We start from the raw sequence: 19049 nt of genomic DNA, 5'->3' as shown, positions 1-19049 counted from the left end.
ATGTGAATAGACTCTAACAAGTTTCCAAGGAGTTCCTAGGCCTTCCATCCTGGGCTGGGGCTGCATCTCTGGTTCCTTTTGTTCTGAGACTCCAGTTCCATGGACTGAATAGCTAGAGGAAGCAGTGTTTCTACAGAATTCATAGATTCATATTTGTTCCATTTATTGATTTTTTTCTAGTTTCACTCAATAAAAATGTGGTACTTGGAAAACTGAATATTAGGATACATTTTTAAGTCTCTAGTAGACCTAGTAAAATGTGAGCATATGGGAAATGAAAATCTTAATTGGAGAACTGACATTATGAAAAATAAATAAGTAGGAAAATATTTCTGTTAAATACACTTGAAAATTAACACAATTAAGTCACTTTCTAAAATATCAGTTTATATAATTCTTGAACTTAAAATTGTGTTTTTAATTTTATGTAAACATTTTAGAAACCATTAATGTTTAATTGGAGAGAGATTGATAACTAGTAAAAGGAAAAGGTATAAAGTATTATTTAATAATACTTAATAATCTTCACTAATGAAAGCTACTGTTTTAATTGTTTTAGTTTCTTTTGTCTAAAGGTAATAGCAAAGTATTTTTTGTCAATATAAATTATGGACATAAGAAAAATACATTTTGTGAATTTATTTTATTTAATTTTATAGTATTTTCTAGTTTCATTTCCATCACCTCTGAGGTTGTTTCACTAAAAGCAAATAGAAAGACTATAGGAATATAATTTGTAAGCTTCCTCCAGCAGATTGATTGATCTTGCCTTGGTTGGCACAGACTGCCACCATAATAAAATAACTATAACCTTTTTGTTGTAATTAAAAATATCATAGCCAAAAAGATAATATTTTTGGAGGAAAGGAAATTCATGTAAACAAGAGTAATAGAGTGAAAGAAGACAGGTTTATTGGAACAACAAGCACATATTTAAATAGTGAAAGATGATAGATGATATATAAAGTTTGCATGAGAAATATGCATTTTTGTAAACGAATTTTCTGATTCTAGTGTCTCAAACAGGTAAACAGGCATCTTGGTACTAAATAAACTGAGAACTTGAGAAACCACATTGCTTTCATCTCCACTCTCAGAAAACATTTCGGGGGGAGACAAAGATTAAGAAAATGTCTATATTCAACTACCTTTTAATATGGCTTCAAAGTTTGTGTCTTGGATGAGTCCAGCTATAAGTATTAGGACCCTTTTATTGTTTCTAAAAATGTGTATGTTGTCACAAGTCTTCTTTAGTAGTGGTAGTATACAGATGTACTTTTGATTATGGAGGAGTAACAGCATGACTTAACCATAGGGATCATTCCTAAATTCATTGTTCAAAATAGATAACAGTATCAACTGCCAGGCCTCCTGAATTGAATTCAGCTCTTTGTGCTAAAAATATATGGTATAATCATGATTCTTTAAAGGTCACTCAGCATTACCAGATAAATTTTGGAATAGCTGTACTGAATTACAATGGGTACCACCACCACAACTTTTGTCATCCACATCACCTGCAGAGTCCTTTAGCACAATCAACACACATCACTAAGTATACTGCGACTCAGCTGGAGGCAGTGCTGGATTTCACTTGGTAATCCTTTCAATGTTCTCATGAATCTTAGGATACTCAGAGATTTTAGATTTACTTTCTTACACATAAGAAAAATGAGCAAGAGATAATTTGAATAACTATTCAGTTTTTCATTAACAAATGGTAGAACTGAAAACAGTTGCCATTGTAAGTTGCCTCCTATCTGAAAATTACTCATGTAGTTAAAGGCCAAATTGTCTTAAGATGTAGGTTGTACAAGGTAAAGAATGCATGTGTGTGCACGTGCACGTGAATCAGTATGAGTTTATAAATATATGTGTTTATATGAGTTTATAAATATATGTGTGTATGTGTTTCCATATTGTTCCTCACATGCTTAAACAGTGCTTGGAATACAGAGATGCTTAATGAATATTGTTAAGTGACTATATGAAAGTTAATATTGTAGGTAGAGATGTGTGAGTGTATGTTTGTTTGTGTGTGTGTGAGAGAGAGAGTGGGTGTCAAAAGTGAATTTTTTTTACTTAGAAAAAAAGACTAATGTGGTTAATTTCAATTTTTCTTTATTTTTATTTTCTTGTTTTTATGAAATTCCTTCATAGCAGTTCTGAAAGAACTTTAAACATATAAGTGTTATTGAATCAAAACATGGTCCTTATGATATTCTTAAAAACTAAATAAAGAGTTGAAATTTGATATGTCTGTTAAAGTGTTACTTGCATCTGAAAGGTGCAGATTATCCAGTTGCAAATTTAGAAGAGAAGAAATGTTCTCAATAGGAGCAATAATGTGACAAAGCCATCTATGATTTACTCAAATGTTGCAATTCTGCATGGCCAGCATGCATGTACAAACATAAAAAGAACATTTATGTTTAATACACAATCAGTTGTTCTTTTTTTGTACATAATATAATTGGTAATACTGTGGGGCAAATTCAGTTTTAATTTACAGAATGTGTAATGAGCAATCATAAGGCAGTCCCAGAAATGTAGCATTGCATTGTACCTAACCAATTACTTAAGACCAATTTTAGTTTTTTTTCCCCTTCATTTGTATTTACATGTTTCATCAAACAGAACACCTGGCCACTTATTTCTTTTATATTAAAAATGTGCCTTATATGGGGAAAAAATCAACTACTTGGCAAGACAGAAATAAAAATAACTCATCAAAGAGAGCTATGTAACATTTCTAATCTTGGTAATGAGATAAATAAATTATTTCAATCTACATTGCAATATTATTAATTTGTCTATTAGAAAATTATAAGGGGTAGATTTTTACATATCTGATATAAAAACTCCAGGTAATCTCAATTTAGTGAATCAGGCATTGTAGTGCATGCCTGTAATCCCAGCGGCTCAGGAGACTGAGGCAGGAGGATTGAAAGTTCAAAGCCAGCCTCAGCAACAGCCAGATGATGCAACTCAGTGAGACTCTGTCTCTATATACAATACAAAAATTGACTGGGGGTGTGGCTCAGTGGTTGAGTGCCCCTGAGTTCAACCTCTGGTACTCCCCCCTGCAAAAAAAAAAAAATCAAATTTTGTGAAAGTAATCATCTAAATTTGGAGATTTCCAAAATTTTATTAAGGTTTTAAGTAACTTTCTGTAAAAATGTAAAGACTATTAATATTCTTTTAAGCCCATAAAATGAAAACAAAATACATGTTCAAAGTAAACTGAAACATTTATTTTAAAAATCCTACCAAAACTGAACTTTTAATATAGTTAGGTAAAACATTCCTTAAAACAACAGAATATATATAAATTTGCATATTTTTCTTTGAAACAAATATTAATGAGTTCAAATTATCAACTTCTTACTTGTATTTCTTTGGTTTTCCAAGAATATAAACAATCATTTCAGTTTTCTTCTGGTGGTAAAATATAAAGTGTTTATCCTGGGAACATAAATCCATTGTAACTTTTCTATCCAGTTTCAGTTGTTTTACTGCTATTGATTCCAACATGCCACACTGTGTAGGGACAATGGAAATTAACACTACATTGAAACTGCCAAATTCATTTCACACAACAGTAATCACAATAATAATCAAAATAATATATAATCATTCTTGAAAATAAGCACAATTCCATCAATCAGAGTCCCAAAGAAATAAGTTTCAGTCTAAAGAAAGGCAGACAAATGTTTTTGAAGATACTAATTATTCTATTCCTTGATTTATTTTCATGAGCATCTGTTATGTGGGATTAAATTTTGTTTTACAATTTTGACTTTTTTAAAAGCAGGCAGATGTTTGTATTTTTTTTTTTAGTCTAGTATTTGGGGGAGCAATTAGAGGTAATGAGAATGGCAACAATGAGGAAGTTTGAGAAAATATCTTGGTTGGGCTGAATTCCCAAGAAACTAGAGGTGAAACAAATTTTACTTTATTTACTTATGCAGAATAATTAAAAACACCTCATATTCACAGTTTGTCAGATATTGATTCTGCTGGTTAAGTAGATGCAGTGTTCTAATTTTTGAAAACTATACAATGTGAGACTGGGTCAAATCTAACTTATATAAGCATGTGAAATTTCTGATCTGTCATTCTTTTTCATTACTATTCTCTTTTCCTTCACTTAACCCTATCTAAAAATCCTCCTTCATTTTTCAGACAAAAAACCTTCATAAGCCTCAAATCAATTGTGCATTACCATATTGTAGTTCCATAATATGGCTGTACATTTTTTTTTTTCCAATGCGCCTCAATTCACATGTAAATATATATTAAGAGGGTGCTCTTTGAAGGATGTTAAGACATGCTGATGTATTAGATGTCAAATGACTCAGCATCTAAAACTAGGCAAATTTACAAATAATATGAAAAATATTGACTATAGTGACCAGCTTGAAAATATATAAGGAATAAATATATAATATTTGCTAAAGGGGACAGTACACATTCATTCTTAAAAATAAATTTTTAAGTTTTTTTATTTATTTTAGTTAGGTATATATGACCGCAGAATGCATTTTGGTTTATTGTACACAGTTGCAGCACAGCTTTACATTTCTATAGCTGTACATGATATAGTGTAACACCATATATGCAGTCATACACATACCTAGGGTAATGATGTCCATCTCATTCTACCATTTTTCCTGCCCTCATGCACCTTCCCTGCATTCTCTCCCCTTTGCGCAAAGTTCCTCCATTTTTCCCATGCCTCCTTCTTCCCTGTTATGGATCAGCATCCAATTATCAGAGAAAACATTCAGCCTTTGTTTTTTGGGGATTGGCTTACTTTGCTTAGCATGATATTCTCAAGTTCCATTCATTTACCTGAAAATGCCATAATCTTATTCTCTTTTAATGCTGAGTAATATGTCATTGTGTATATACACCACACTTTCTTTTTGTAAAAATTAATTAATTTATTTATTTTAATTTGGTATATATTACAGTAAAATACATTTTGATTCAGTGTACACAGTTGCAGCACAATTTTTCATTTCTCTGGCTATACATGATGTAGCTTCACACCCTATGTGCAGTCATACATGTACCAAGGGTAATGATGTCCATCTCTTTCCACCATCTCTCCTGCCCCCATTCACCCTCCTTCCCCTCCTTCCCCTTTGCCCAATCAAAGTTCCTCCATTTTTCTCATGTCCCCCCTCCCTTTTTTGGATCAGCTCCACGTTGGATCAGCTCCACGTTTGGATCAGTTCCACGTCGTTACAGAGAACATTCCATCATTTTTTTTTGGGGGGGGGGGCATTGGCTTATTCACTTAGCATGATGTTCTCCAACTCCATCCATTTACCTGCAAATGCCATGATTTTATTCACTTTTAATGCTGAGTAATATTTCATTCTGTGTGTGTTTGTGTGTGTGTGTGTCTGTATCACAGTTTCTTTATCCGTTTATCTATTGAAGGGTGTATCTCAGTTGCTTCTACAGTTTATCTATTGTGAATTGAGCTGCTAGAAATACTGATGTGGCTGTGTTACTATAGTATGCTGACTTTAAGTCCTTTGGGTATAGACCAAGGAGTGGGATAGCTTGATCAAATCGTGGCTCCATTCCAAGTTTTCTAAGGAATCTCCATACTACTTTCCAGATTGGTTGCACCAATTTGCAGTCCCACCAGCAATGTATGAGGGTGCCTTTTTCCCCTCTTTCTTGCCAATTTTTATTGTTGTCTGTATTCTTGACAACTGCCATTCTGACTGGCGTGAGATGAAATCTTAGAGTAGTTTTGATTTGCATTTTTCTAATTACTAAAGGTGTTGAACATTTTTTTCATATATTTGTTGATTGTATATCTTCTTCTGAGAAGTATCTAAAAATATTTTTAATACGTCAAAAAATTTAAGCATGCAGAAAAGCAATCAATATATATACATATATTAAAATAAACTGTTTTTTGGTATGTAGTATCTTATAAAAAGTGATCTAATGAGAGTATATATTTGCAATATGCACAATATATTAAATAAAATATTATTAATAGAAATAATAAAAAATATTTGTAAGTTATAACCTATGTTTCCATATATTTAAAAGTAAAATACAAATAAGAAGAAAAGTAGATAAAAATAAAAAAAAAATCACACAAAAAGCAAATGCACAGTCAACAAATACAAAGAGATCCTCAGTCTTACTATTTATTAGAAAAAATAACAATAAATTACCTATATTTATTCAAATAAACTTGAAAATAATAAAAAATTGAATCAAACTTCAGAATCTATAAGGTTCTGAAAAACAAAACTCATATGCCATATTAATGTAGATGATTCGGTCTTAGTGAAGAATGATATGGCAGTCTTAGATGAAGGGGAAATGCATATTGTGGTGAGCCGCTTCTGCCGTTTCTGCAGACTATGGTCACCATTACAAGATGGCGCTGGCTCCGCTGTGGTCTGTGACAAACAACTCCTTATTTGGGAGAGTTGGCACATGATTTTTCACCACCCTATGAGAAAGCTCCACGTGGCAGCTTTGCATTGGGGCTTGAGATGCTTTATTAAGGCTGGGAGGGGCATCCGAAGAGAGGAAGAAGAAATATCAAGGACCTGAATAAACTGCTGAAAGAAGATTCCTGAGTTGCGTCTTCCTTGCGGGCAAGGGGTCGCAACAAGTGGTGCCGAAACCCGGGAACCAGAACTTTCAGCAGTCAGGGGTGGTGCACCGGTTAGTCCCAGGTAAGTGGGATCCGCGACCAAAGCGGGGTTAGTCCCAGGTAAGTGGGATCGCGACCAAAGCGGGGCAGCTCCTCTGTAAAGAAAGAGAGAGCATTACATTTTATTGCAGCTGCACTGTGTACTTTCGCTTTTGTTTTCTGTGTTTCTTTTGTTGTGTCATTTCGCTTTTGTTTTTTGTGTTTCTTTTGTTGTTGTGTCATGGGTGCCGCATCTTCAAGTCCGCTTCTCCTGGCCCTAGATGGCCTGTTACGTTCCAAGGGCCTGGAAGTGAAACATAGTACTTTACAGAGATTTTTACAGAAGATATCGCTGCACCGTGGTTTGCATTTTCAGGCAGCCTTACTGTACCTAGTTGGGATAAATTAGGCAAAGATCTTGACTTTGCTTCTGAGCAGGGCATATTAGAGGGTGGGGTGATACCCCTTTGGAAAATGGTCCGTAGTTGCCTTACAGATGGCAGATGTCAGGAAGCACTTACTAAAGGACAGGAAGTTCTAGAGCAATTACATGAGGAGAAATCGGAGACGACAGGAAGTGAGGTGCCTCAGGAGGATGGGAGTGTGCGGAGCGTGAAACAGGGGAGGAGACGATTGTATCCAGATCTCAGTACGCTGCGCACACCCCCATGTGAAAGTGGGTCAGAGGAAGAGGAGGATGAGGAGGAAGAGCTCGGGAGGCTGTCTCGTCAGCTAGAGAGTTTAGCTATAGGAGAAGGGAACAGAAATAAACAGGGGCTCAAGAAAAGCGATCCCCCGGATCCACCGCCGTATGGTGGGGGTGTTTCGGGAAGAGCTTTCCATGCCCAAACATGGAGGGCTGTTAACGCTGAGATGGGTCTTGCTTATCCAGTTTTTCAGGACAATAACAGGGGAAGATATCATGAGCCTTTATACTTTAAGATAATTAAAACCTTGGCAGAATCTGTCCGCACTTATGGCATAGATGCTGCTTTCACTCTCACTCAGGTGGAGGGACTTACTAGATTTTGCATGACTCCCTCAGATTGGGCTAGTCTAGTCCACGCTTGTGTTTCCCCAGGGAAATATTAGGAGTCCAAAGTTGGCTGTTTAATGTTTCTGGTAGTACCCAAGACTCGGAGCGAGGTAGGAGGCTTAAAATTTTGCAAATAATTCACAATTATCTAATGCTACATTACCCTCCGCAGCAGTCTGTCTCCAATCTCCGTTCCTCTTACATTACAGGGGATGCTTAATTGTTCTAATGTTACCTGTTATTTGAGTGTTGGAATGGCTCCTTGACTACGGCAGTGGTTATGAAAATTCCAACCTTTGTCCCGATCCCAGTTACTGCAGATCCAGAATCCTTTCCTATTGTTGAATTGATTAGAGCCCGTAGAGATTTTGGAATTATGGCAGCTATAGTGACAGCTGTGGCGGTATCTGCTGCTGCAGCAGTTACAGCTGGAGTAGCCATGGCCAGCCAAGTACAAACTGCTGCCACTATTAATCAGGTTATTCAACAAACATCCACTGTACTTGAATCCCAAAGTAAAATTAATCAACACATTTTATCTGGGATTTTGGCTGCTAATCAAAGGATAGATCTGCTTCAAGCTCAAGTTGAGGAATTGTCTGACCTAGTACATTTGGGTTGTATTGATCAACGTGCACATTTATGCATAACCTCTGTCAGATTTAATGATTCCAGGAATGCCTCCCGCATCATTGGCGAATATTTGGCCGGAAATTGGTCCATGGCAGCGGAAGACATGATCCAGTCTCAACTAACCCAGATAGCTGTCTTGAACAGTACCCGTGTCGATCCCGTGACTTTGGGTCAATTCACCGATTGGATATCTTCTGCTTTTTCCTTCTTCAAAGAGTGGGTGGGAGTAGGCATTTTTGGTGCAATGTGTTGCTTCGGTATGTTCCTCTGTTTGTGGTTTCTCTGTCGCCTTAAGGCCCGCAGTGCTCACGATAAGGCTATGATCATACAAGCTCTTGCAGCTTTAGAAAATGGCAACTCACCTCAAGTCTGGCTTGCGCATCTTAAACAGTAAACCTTTGACATGGTCGTTACACCCCAAGTTTATAACATTGCACTGGGATCGACATGACTTTCCTTGTCATTCTCTTAGTGTTGGAAAGCCCTTGCACTCTGCCGGTCTTACTGCCATTGCACGCAGATGGGTTTCCACACTAGTGCTTTTCTATCGTCTTAAAGTCCGTGCCTTTCTTTCAGGGTGCTGTCAACTTGTTTGTCATTAATAACAGCCACAGTTCAGCCTCAGCTATCCCCCTTCGTCCACCATCGTCACGATACAGGATGCGAGGCAAGGCACTGCACTTGAGTGATCCTTGACGTGGACCTCAAGGAGAGCATGTCCTATTGCATGCGGGTTAGACGCGTCCACGCCCCGCCCCATGAAAAAAGGCGTCGGCTGATATGGCCTCAGATCTGGGGAAGGGCCCTCCTTAGGACTGAGCCATACTATGCAGCCACTTCTGCACAGTGGGATAGGACCTCTACTCTCGCCTGTATTGTTTTAAAAAAAAAAAAAAAAAAAAAACAGAAAAGGGGGAACTGTGGTGAGCCGCTTCTGCCGTTTCTGCAGACTATGGTCACCATTACAAGATGGCGCTGGCTCCGCTGTGGTCTGTGACAAACAACTCCTTATTTGGGAGAGTTGGCACATGATTTTTCACCACCCTATGAGAAAGCTCCACGTGGCAGCTTTGCATTGGGGCTTGAGATGCTTTATTAAGGCTGGGAGGGGCATCCGAAGAGAGGCAGAAGAAATATCAAGGACCTGAATAAACTGCTGAAAGAAGATTCCTGAGTTGCGTCTTCCTTGAGGGCAAGGGGTCGGGACAGCATATAATACAATAATCAACTGAGTCTAACTACAGAATCTGTATAGTGTGCAAATATAGAAGATATAGAGAAAATACACTGGGTTATTAGGTATAGTATAAAACATGTAAGTAATGAAAATTTTGCTTAGCATTGGATGAATAAAATGAGTCATATTCATAACAATGTACACTATATAGGAATTAAAAGAAAGTATTTTTATAATTAACCATAGGGACGAACCTCAATTGAAGGTCTTAAAGAATTTCACATATAAATACTCATGACAAATACGAGCTAGACAAAATTACAAAAATCTCAGTGCTGTCAAAATTAAGAAACAAAAATGATTTTAAAGGAGGAATGGCATTAAAATACAAGTGAAACATTATCTAAATTAAATTTAAAAGTTATTAGTCATTGTCTACAAAACATAATAGGCTTTTAACATTGTTGGCAATCTGTGGAACATTTTACATCAACTTACAAAACTTGTTTAGCTTTGTAGCATAACTGCAAAAAGAGAACCTTTATATAACAAGGCTCTTATACAACACCTTGCTCCTTTTTGGATATTCACATTTGCTTATGTTAGAATAAACCAGAAGAGGAACCAATATATGGTCTGTATACTGGATTTTTTAGATTTTAAGTTTCCAACATGGTTGCAAAAGGACCACATAATCAGTTCAGAGCAGAATGTGAAATGTGTCTTTCAATTGCACTTATCTTCAGTTAAGAAACTCCTTGAGAAATCTTAGTAATTTTTACTGATTATAAGGCAGGTACAATGCCTGATATATTTCTTCACATATACGTAGAAAGAGACAACTATGTTGAAAATCTAAGGAACATCATTTGGATATGCAATGTCCTCCAAAGGCTTATATGATAGTTTTGATCATCATCTTATAGCTCTATTGGAAAGTGGTTGAACATTTAGGAGGTGTGGCCAAGTGGAAGTATGTTAAGTATGTCAGATTATTGGGCATATGCCCTTGAAGGGGATATTAGTATCCCCATCCCCTCATTCTCTGTTTGATTCCTGGCTGCCATAAGATGAACAAACCCTGTACCACTTGCTGGTGGGAAAATCAGCCATGATAGATTGTCTTGCCACAGGCCCAAAAGCAATGGACCAACCAATCATGAACCGAAACCTTCAAAACCGTGAGACAAAATAAATATTTTCTCCTTTAAATTGATTATTTCCAGTATATTTTCACAGAAAAAGAGAAGTAGCACAATCTATTATAACACAGTTTTTTTCAGTCACTATTATCTTCTGCTTTTTCTTCTCCATTATTCTAATCTTTTATCTTACCTTTATTTTCATTTGCAGTCACCACTATTTGACATGATTGTTTTCTGTCTTGTCTTCTTTTCTCCCACCATTGTAATATAATCTCATATTGTTTGGACATGGAATGCTTATCACTACTACCAATATGGATAAACATTATATAGAATGACTGGTTGATTGCATCAGTGAGTAAAAAATGGTGTGAAACACACAATAAGATGACATTTAACTTTTTATTTAGAGTAGTGTAGTGGTACTCATCACTTTTGAGTGAAATTTGAATAACACCAAATTATTATTTTAAGAAAAAAGAAATGTCCTTTCCATAATGATTGAAATGTTTCATTTCTAATTGGAAACACATTCAATAATTGGAAAGACATATTTACTACAGGATGGAGATGTACATTTTAGCTGCAAATTATTTGTCCTTGCACAAACAATCCTACATCCTAATGATCTTATAGTTATTTGAACAATATTTGTGAAATCAAGTTCCCCTCAATCATTAATATTATTTCAGTTTATTATATGCATATATATACACATATATATGTATATATATATGCATATATATATAGATATATATTCTTTTTAAGCATGAATTTTACTGATGCTTTCAGCATCTGTTTTTCTAAAATTTTTTGTTTACAAGTCTCCTCATGCACTTATTTTTTCTTTTGTTTTTTACTGGTGCAGTTAATTATACAGAATGGTGGGTTTCATTGTGATAGATGAAGCATTTCAATTGACCTCCATTGTTCCACAAAATATTTCAAAGTAACTGAAACCTGTAGATAATGTACTCAGCTATGTAGAACAGGAGGAGGGGCAGGTGGAAAAGCCTTCAGATTGCTTAATTCCCAGATATTATATACTATTTTAGCAAGGAATACAGAAATCAGAGAGATTATAAATTTCAATGGAAGCATATCTCTGATTCAGAGCAATGTATGCATTAAATTATGCTTGTTATTGCCAACGGTGTTGTATCTGAAGTTGAATTTTCCCAATTTCTCAGAAGTGACAGTTAAGTTATAATCTCAGCATGTTCAGCATGCTTAATGAACTCCTTGGGGAGACCAGAATATCTGTAACACAATTAACTTCCCATTCTTATGTAAATGAGGAGTTTCAGAGTCCCTGATGGAAGCCTGCTTTTTGGCTACAGTTAGCAAATGTATGCTATTAAATGACACACAGAGCCTTAAGCTGAAATTTAGACTTCACTAATTTGTGCTGTGACATGTGCAAAGTGCTTTGGAGGAAATGTGAAACCCGGTTGTTTAAATGTAGTTGATGAAATAGGGATTATCACCCTTGGCTAAACTGTCATCAGCAGCCTGACTGCTTTCGCTATTTTCTGCTCTTACAGAGGAGTATTTGACATATCTTTCACTTGAACATTTACTTTAATATATTATTTTCTCATTAAATAACTGAGGTTATTTATCTCAGGTAAAATAAATACAATAAAAAATGTTTTTTCTCAATTATCCTCAAAAGAAAATAATAATTCAGCCAATTTCAATGTCTAAAATATGCCATTTTTATTATTTAAAATTGTTAAAAATTAAGATATAAATAGCATAAAGAATATCAAGAAGAAAAGTATAATAAATAAAATTAAATGTTACTTTTATATCATTTTTTACATTTCTTTTTTAAAATTTCTTTTTGTGTAATTTTTAATGTGTATAGTATCTATAGAAGTTATATTCAAACTACTTGATAAATCAAAATATATATCTGAGAATTTTTTTTTTTACTTTTGGTATGGACAACACAAAAATAATACTTAAATAAAACCTTCTAGCATAGAAATAAACAAACATGAAAAAAATTCCAAAAATTTCTTTACCTATCAAGAAGCTGGATGGCTACTTAATGGACAGGAGATTTTCTTTGCAGTGATGAAATGTTTTGATACAACATAGAGATAATGATTACATGGCACTGTGAATGACTTAAATACCACAGAAACATTCACAATGAAATTATTAATTTTGTCATGTAAATGTAACATTAATTATTATTAAAAAAGTAGAATGAACCTAAGTATATTGTGCTCATCGTAAAAATATAAAATTTAAAGCTAAGGTAAAATGTAATTTATTGCCCTTGAAATTTAAGTGATTTATAAATGTAAATGCCTCAAAATAGAAAACATTCCTTGCCTCTGTTAACATCAACTCATAAGCCTAACAAGTAGAAATTTGAGTCTTGTCTTATACATTGGTTCATAAAGTCCCCACCAAACCTTATATTCAGCACTTAGCATGGAGGCTTGAACAAAAACCAAAAGCCACAAGTTTCTTTGATTCAAAATAAATATCTGGTTTGAGATAAAATATTGAAAATAAATAAATAAATAGATAGATAGATAGATAGATAGATAGATAGATAAAATGTGGTCTTTGACATCTGCCCTTCTTTTACCAGACAGTTTGCTGCCACACTTGAACTGATTTTATTGTTTAGACTAAAGCCAGAATCTGGCATTGAAATAATTCTTAATTTTTGTAAGGTAGATATGTTAATGGCACTAGTTCTAAAAGTAAAGTTTTTTTTTTTTTTTAAGAGTATGGAAATATCATTGTTTGTTAAAATATAAGTCTACTCATAATGAATCAAAAAGATAATAGAACATTACTGTTTTAGTGAGCTTTTTTTTTTTTTTCCTCCTGTGACTAAAAGACCTTATAAAACAATTTTAGAAAAGGAACAGTTTCTTTGGGTGCTCACAGTTTCAGTAGTTTCAATCCATAGACAGCTGGCTCCATTCCTTGGGGCAAAAAATGAGGCAGAACATCATGGTAGAAGAGTGTGTTAGAAGGAAGTGGCTCACAAGATAATCAGGCAGCAGAGACTTCACTAGCCAGATACAAAATATATACTCCAAAGGCATGGTCCCAAAGACCTACCTCCTCCAGCCACAGGCTACCCACTTCAATTTCCACCCAGTTAATACTGTCAGTGGATTAATTCACTGATTGGCTTAAGGATCTCAGAAAACAATCATTTCTCCTCTAAACCTTCTTGCATTTTTTTAACACATGAGATTTGGGGGACACTTATTATCTAAACCATAACAATTACTTTAAGAAGGAATTGAATGAAGCCAGAATTAGACAGGCAGTCAATATAGGTAGGTAAATCAAATCAAGTCAGATCAAGGAGGCCAATTTGAGTCCAGGAAATGGGAGGCTGTCCCTTGAGAGATTGAAATACCTTCAGAGCCCTTCCTCCACTGTTGATAAAAGGTTGTTAGCTAAAGAATGTAATATATCCTATCAAGATAACCTGTCCCTGACCCAACCTATTGCTAAGGTAACCTGTCCCAGGAATTGTACCTACCTACAGAGAAATGTAAAAGTTGTTAACTAATGGAAAACAGGATACTCTCAAGGTAGAGAGTCCTTCTCCTAGAGAGGAAGACAGTACTCCCTCATGCCCTCCAGTTTCCTTGGAGGTCTCAGGGAAGTTTCCAAAGAGTTGCACTTAGATCCACCTCTTGACTTTTGATTGACAGAAAGATAACAGCAGACTTCTAAGTTCCTATTGCACATGGTGAAACTTGAGACAAGTCTGGATCACTTTGTGACTTTGGCCCACACTCATTGGTTCTAAATGGAATTTGCTATAATAATTTTATGGTTAGGGTGATATGCACCTAATTTTAATACCTCTATAAGTTTTACAATCTGCTCTATGTAAAGGTCATAAAAATGCCCCACTTAAAGAGATAACTTGTGTTCTCCTTATTGACAAGTAGGAGCCTTTCAGTCTGCATTTCTCCTGCTGATAACAAATTGTTTGCTGAAGTATGTAATATATCCTACTGACTTAAACCAGTCAGGGCTGCAGGTAAATTGCTTATTAAAACAAAGCATGTAGGGTCTGCCAATAAGCCCAGTTTATAGAATTATCCCCTGAATTCTAATATGGAGAAGAAATTATGAAATGTTTAAAATTACAATATGTATATTCTTAGTAAAATAATGCATCTAGGCAAAAATTATCAATAACTGCTAATATTACACCTACAAACACAAGATATTATATATTTATTGATGAAAATTTGCAGCACCTCCTAATAAAATAATTTTATTTTTAAAGAATCTTCATTAAATCTCTGGGTAAAACTAAAAGGTTAAAGGGATAAAGACAAGAGACAAATATATCAGCATGTTAAATAAAGAAAAAGAGAATTTCAATAAAAACTCATGACTATTGCTGGAGATATTAGACAGCAAAACTATTTATATAATGTTATTTGGATCTTATTTTCATTTTTGGTATATTGACATTTGCTTTGATATTGCAAAATAATGGTGGACAAAATTGTTGGTGCCTTACCACAATTAAGGAAGTGTTTTCAAGTTATGCTAGTTTTATTGAGTTTGTTTTTACCAAACACATTAAAATAGAAGCTAGTTTCACTTATGGAGATCTTCAGTGAAGCACTAATAATTGTTAATTTTATTTGTAGTGATTCTTGATTTTTAAAATTCTATTTGTCAAAATTGGAAGTATTTATGAACTATTTCTATTGTATACTGAGTTAAAATGTCCCAAGGTAAAGCACACATGTTTCTAAGAGCTGTGAGGTGAAATGCTGCCTTTGTTTATAGAACATAATTTAGACTTAAAGAAAATTAAAAAATCAAACTCTGGTTATACAGACTTGAGCATTTGAAAGATATTTTTCAAAAATGAACAAACTGAGCATGTTATTTCATGGAAAACAACTAAAGTATTTGTTATTAAGGTTAAAATGAGAGTATATCAGTAATACAACGACAACAAAAAAATGAAAGAATGTGGGGAAAATTTACAACTACCTTGACAGTTACATCTGTTAGGAACCAGGCTAGGCAATGACCAAACAGACTCCATTTTATCCTGAGACTCCATATCATGTAAGAAACGCTTCTCCCATGGAAAAGCCCCACCTCTGTACCCATTAATAGTTACCTAGCATAACATACTTGGCAACACAAAATAGCAATTCTTGCACAATGTAAAGTTGTTCTCTTTGCTTTCCATTTTTCTTGGGTAATGTACCTTGTCAGAAATTGATTGTCTAGACGTTAGTAACCATTCTCTAACTTGTACTCAACTAGGGTCATTTTGACCCACTTCCTTTCTGCTTGCTTGCTGCTATGCCAACCTGGAAAGTCCTGTGGGAAATATACCAATGTACCCATTGCATTGTCTTGTTAACTTCCCAATTCAGCTTCTGTACTTGCTTTCTTACATTGGCTAAACCCCCAAATGTGGTTTTTTGGCTTAAATATGAGACCAACTGAAGGCAGGCGCATCATTCTGACCATCTCGCTTTTAGAGTAGAGTGTCCACCGCTGGCCAGCAATAAAGGCTTTATTGGCATAAAACGGTATGGTCTGAGAGTTATTCAAGGGTCTTGGTGTAATATTCGTTTTGGTATAACACATCATATTTGAGACTTTCTTAAGAGATTGACAGTAAGATTAGAATAAAAATTTTAAATGCATTTTTTAAAGATGTCAAAATTTAGAAGATCTGCACAACTCAGCATATCAGTATTTTTCCAAATTTTAAATCATGGTGTTTCAAGCCAATCTAGGTGCAAGATGGAAAATGATTTTTCATTGAGTACAAGGAACTAATTATTTTTGTGGAAGATTCTAACAGTTACTGACCTTTAGCAATGTACCACCTATTGAGTTTTGTATAGTATCTTAGAAGATTATCTACAGTTATCTGAAAAAGAAATTAAATACACCATTCTCAGTTCTAAATATTAATATTTTCTCTATTTTTTCTATGATTATTTGTACTCCAATTTTTATTTTTATTTTTTTAATTTTTATTTTTTTTAAAGAGAGAGTGAGGAGAGAGAATTTTTTAATATTTATTTTTTAGTTATCAGCGGACACAACATCTTTGTATGTGGTGCTGAGGATCGAACCCGGGCCGCACGCATGCCAGGCGAGTGCGCTACCGCTTGAGCCACATCCCCAGCCCATCCAATTTTTAAATTTATAAATATTTAGAACTTTTCATTTGCAATTTTTAATATACTAAATCCTAATAAATATAAGTTGCATAATCAAAATGTCCTTGACAGTTTCAATGTTAAGTAGTCCTGGGATGTGAATGTTTGTGACTTATTGTAATAAAGAGACTAATTACTTAGAGTAAACTGTGGAACCCTCTCTGCTAAGTTCATTATTGAAATAATAACTTCCTAGACTCTTCTCATATTGGAGGAGAGTGAGATACTTATAGATAAGACTAGACCAACCTAACTGAACCCAGTCTTAATTAGCTAATGTTCAGTGAAATTTAAGAAGAATGTGCAACGCTAGCTGAATTTATCAAAAATACATTCCCTGAGTTTCACAACGAATTGTTATATAATATTCATAACTTACAAGAGAGATATAGTAAACAAATACAATGGATGTTCTTTTGAATCAATAAAAGGAGAAGGAGAAAGGGGAAGAGAAAATAATAATTTTAGAGCTATAACACAAGGAGATTTAAATATTGCTTATTTAATGAAGTTAATAATTGTTATTAATTTCCTAAGTGTGGTAAATGTGAGATAATGTTTATAAAAGAAGATTTTTTTTTTGTTTTTAAGTATCTCTAAAATTATAGATGAAATGTTTAAGACTGGAAGAATCAGCTGGTGATATAGGTGAAGCAAATATAGCCGTGAATTGATAACTATTGAAGTGGATGATGAATATAATAAAATTTATTTATTATTTTTATGATTTTGAATAGCCCTGAAAATTTCTATAATAAATATGTAAGAAAAAATCCATAATTAGAACTAAAGGAATCATAGAGTGATACATTTGTGATAGTAATAGAGCACTCTACACAGATAGAACTGTCTACAGGAAATAGTGACATAAGTGATACAGAGGTTGGAATAACCTAAACTTCACTATAAACAGGTAATCCAAGAAAAGAAGTATTTATGAGAAGAAACATAGAGCCTTTGAAATTAGAAAATCATGTCCTTCATTCCTAGATTAGCCATGGAATGGTTTTGTGACCGAATATTTAACTTTTGAGATAACAGTAAATTATTGGTAAGATGGGGATTATAAGGCATAGTTTGCAAAATAAATATGTGTATTAAATTAAAAAGCCCAACAATAAGCTGTATGGCAGTAGCACATGTGCAAAAGTTAGAACATTGTTAATGTTACTGGGTCTGCTCTGTAATTTTATTGATATGCACAGGGAGGTTCAGCTTCCTGTAATAAATTCATTGGAAAAATAATTATTTTTGCTATAGTATTGTCCAAAACCTCTGATCACTTTTGTTACAATTTCATTTTGGATAAAAGTTGTCAAAGCATATCTCTACATATTTTAGTTTATATTGACATTCAAAATGCTAATTTAAATAAGTTCAATGCACACTGATGAAAAACCTTGACAAGTGGGTAGATATTTACTTAATACATTTACTAAAGTAGTAAAATGTCCTCATTACTTTATATCCTGTATTTGTAAACAGTTGTTTCTGGCATCATGAACATGAGTTTTCCAAGATGAAAATATCAATTATCTTTTTCAACTTCTAAAAATCAAAGAGCTAAACATCCACAAAAGCTGTTACTAGAAAATCCATCCAAAATTTTTGTATTGAGTCACTGAAGTATGTTTAAAAGTACTTCAAAGTGATTCATAGACATTTTCAATCTATAAGTGTTTACTTTAGACTAAACCAGAGGCACACTTAACTTTAAATATTTTATACTTATGAGAGGCAGGTCACCTTAGGGTGGAGATTTTCTAGAAGTGTGTAAAACTGTTGCAGAAATGATTAAAAGAAGAGTTTGAAAAACTGAAAGATTATAATAGAGTATCTTTTAAGTGCAGTTTTATATCACCTTGCCAATTTCTATATAACATTATATTGTGTATTTTCTAAAATATTTTATTATGGTATAGGGAATAGAAGAATTTAACAAGAGGAATAAACATAGAGGAAATATGAAACCAAGTATAGAGAGTAAGCAAATAGTTGTGACACAGATAAACCTACAAGTTATGATAAGTATAGATCTAGAAATAAACCTGTAAGTTGGAGTAGACAAAAAATAACATAAAATGAAATACATGTGAGTTGAACCAAAGTGTAAAGTTATATATATATATCATATATATATATATATATATATATATATATATATATATAT

This window comes from Marmota flaviventris, chromosome 4 (assembly GCF_047511675.1).
Source record: "Marmota flaviventris isolate mMarFla1 chromosome 4, mMarFla1.hap1, whole genome shotgun sequence".
NCBI classification, from domain to species: Eukaryota; Metazoa; Chordata; class Mammalia; order Rodentia; family Sciuridae; genus Marmota; species Marmota flaviventris.
Note: the sequence above shows the minus strand (reverse complement) of the source record.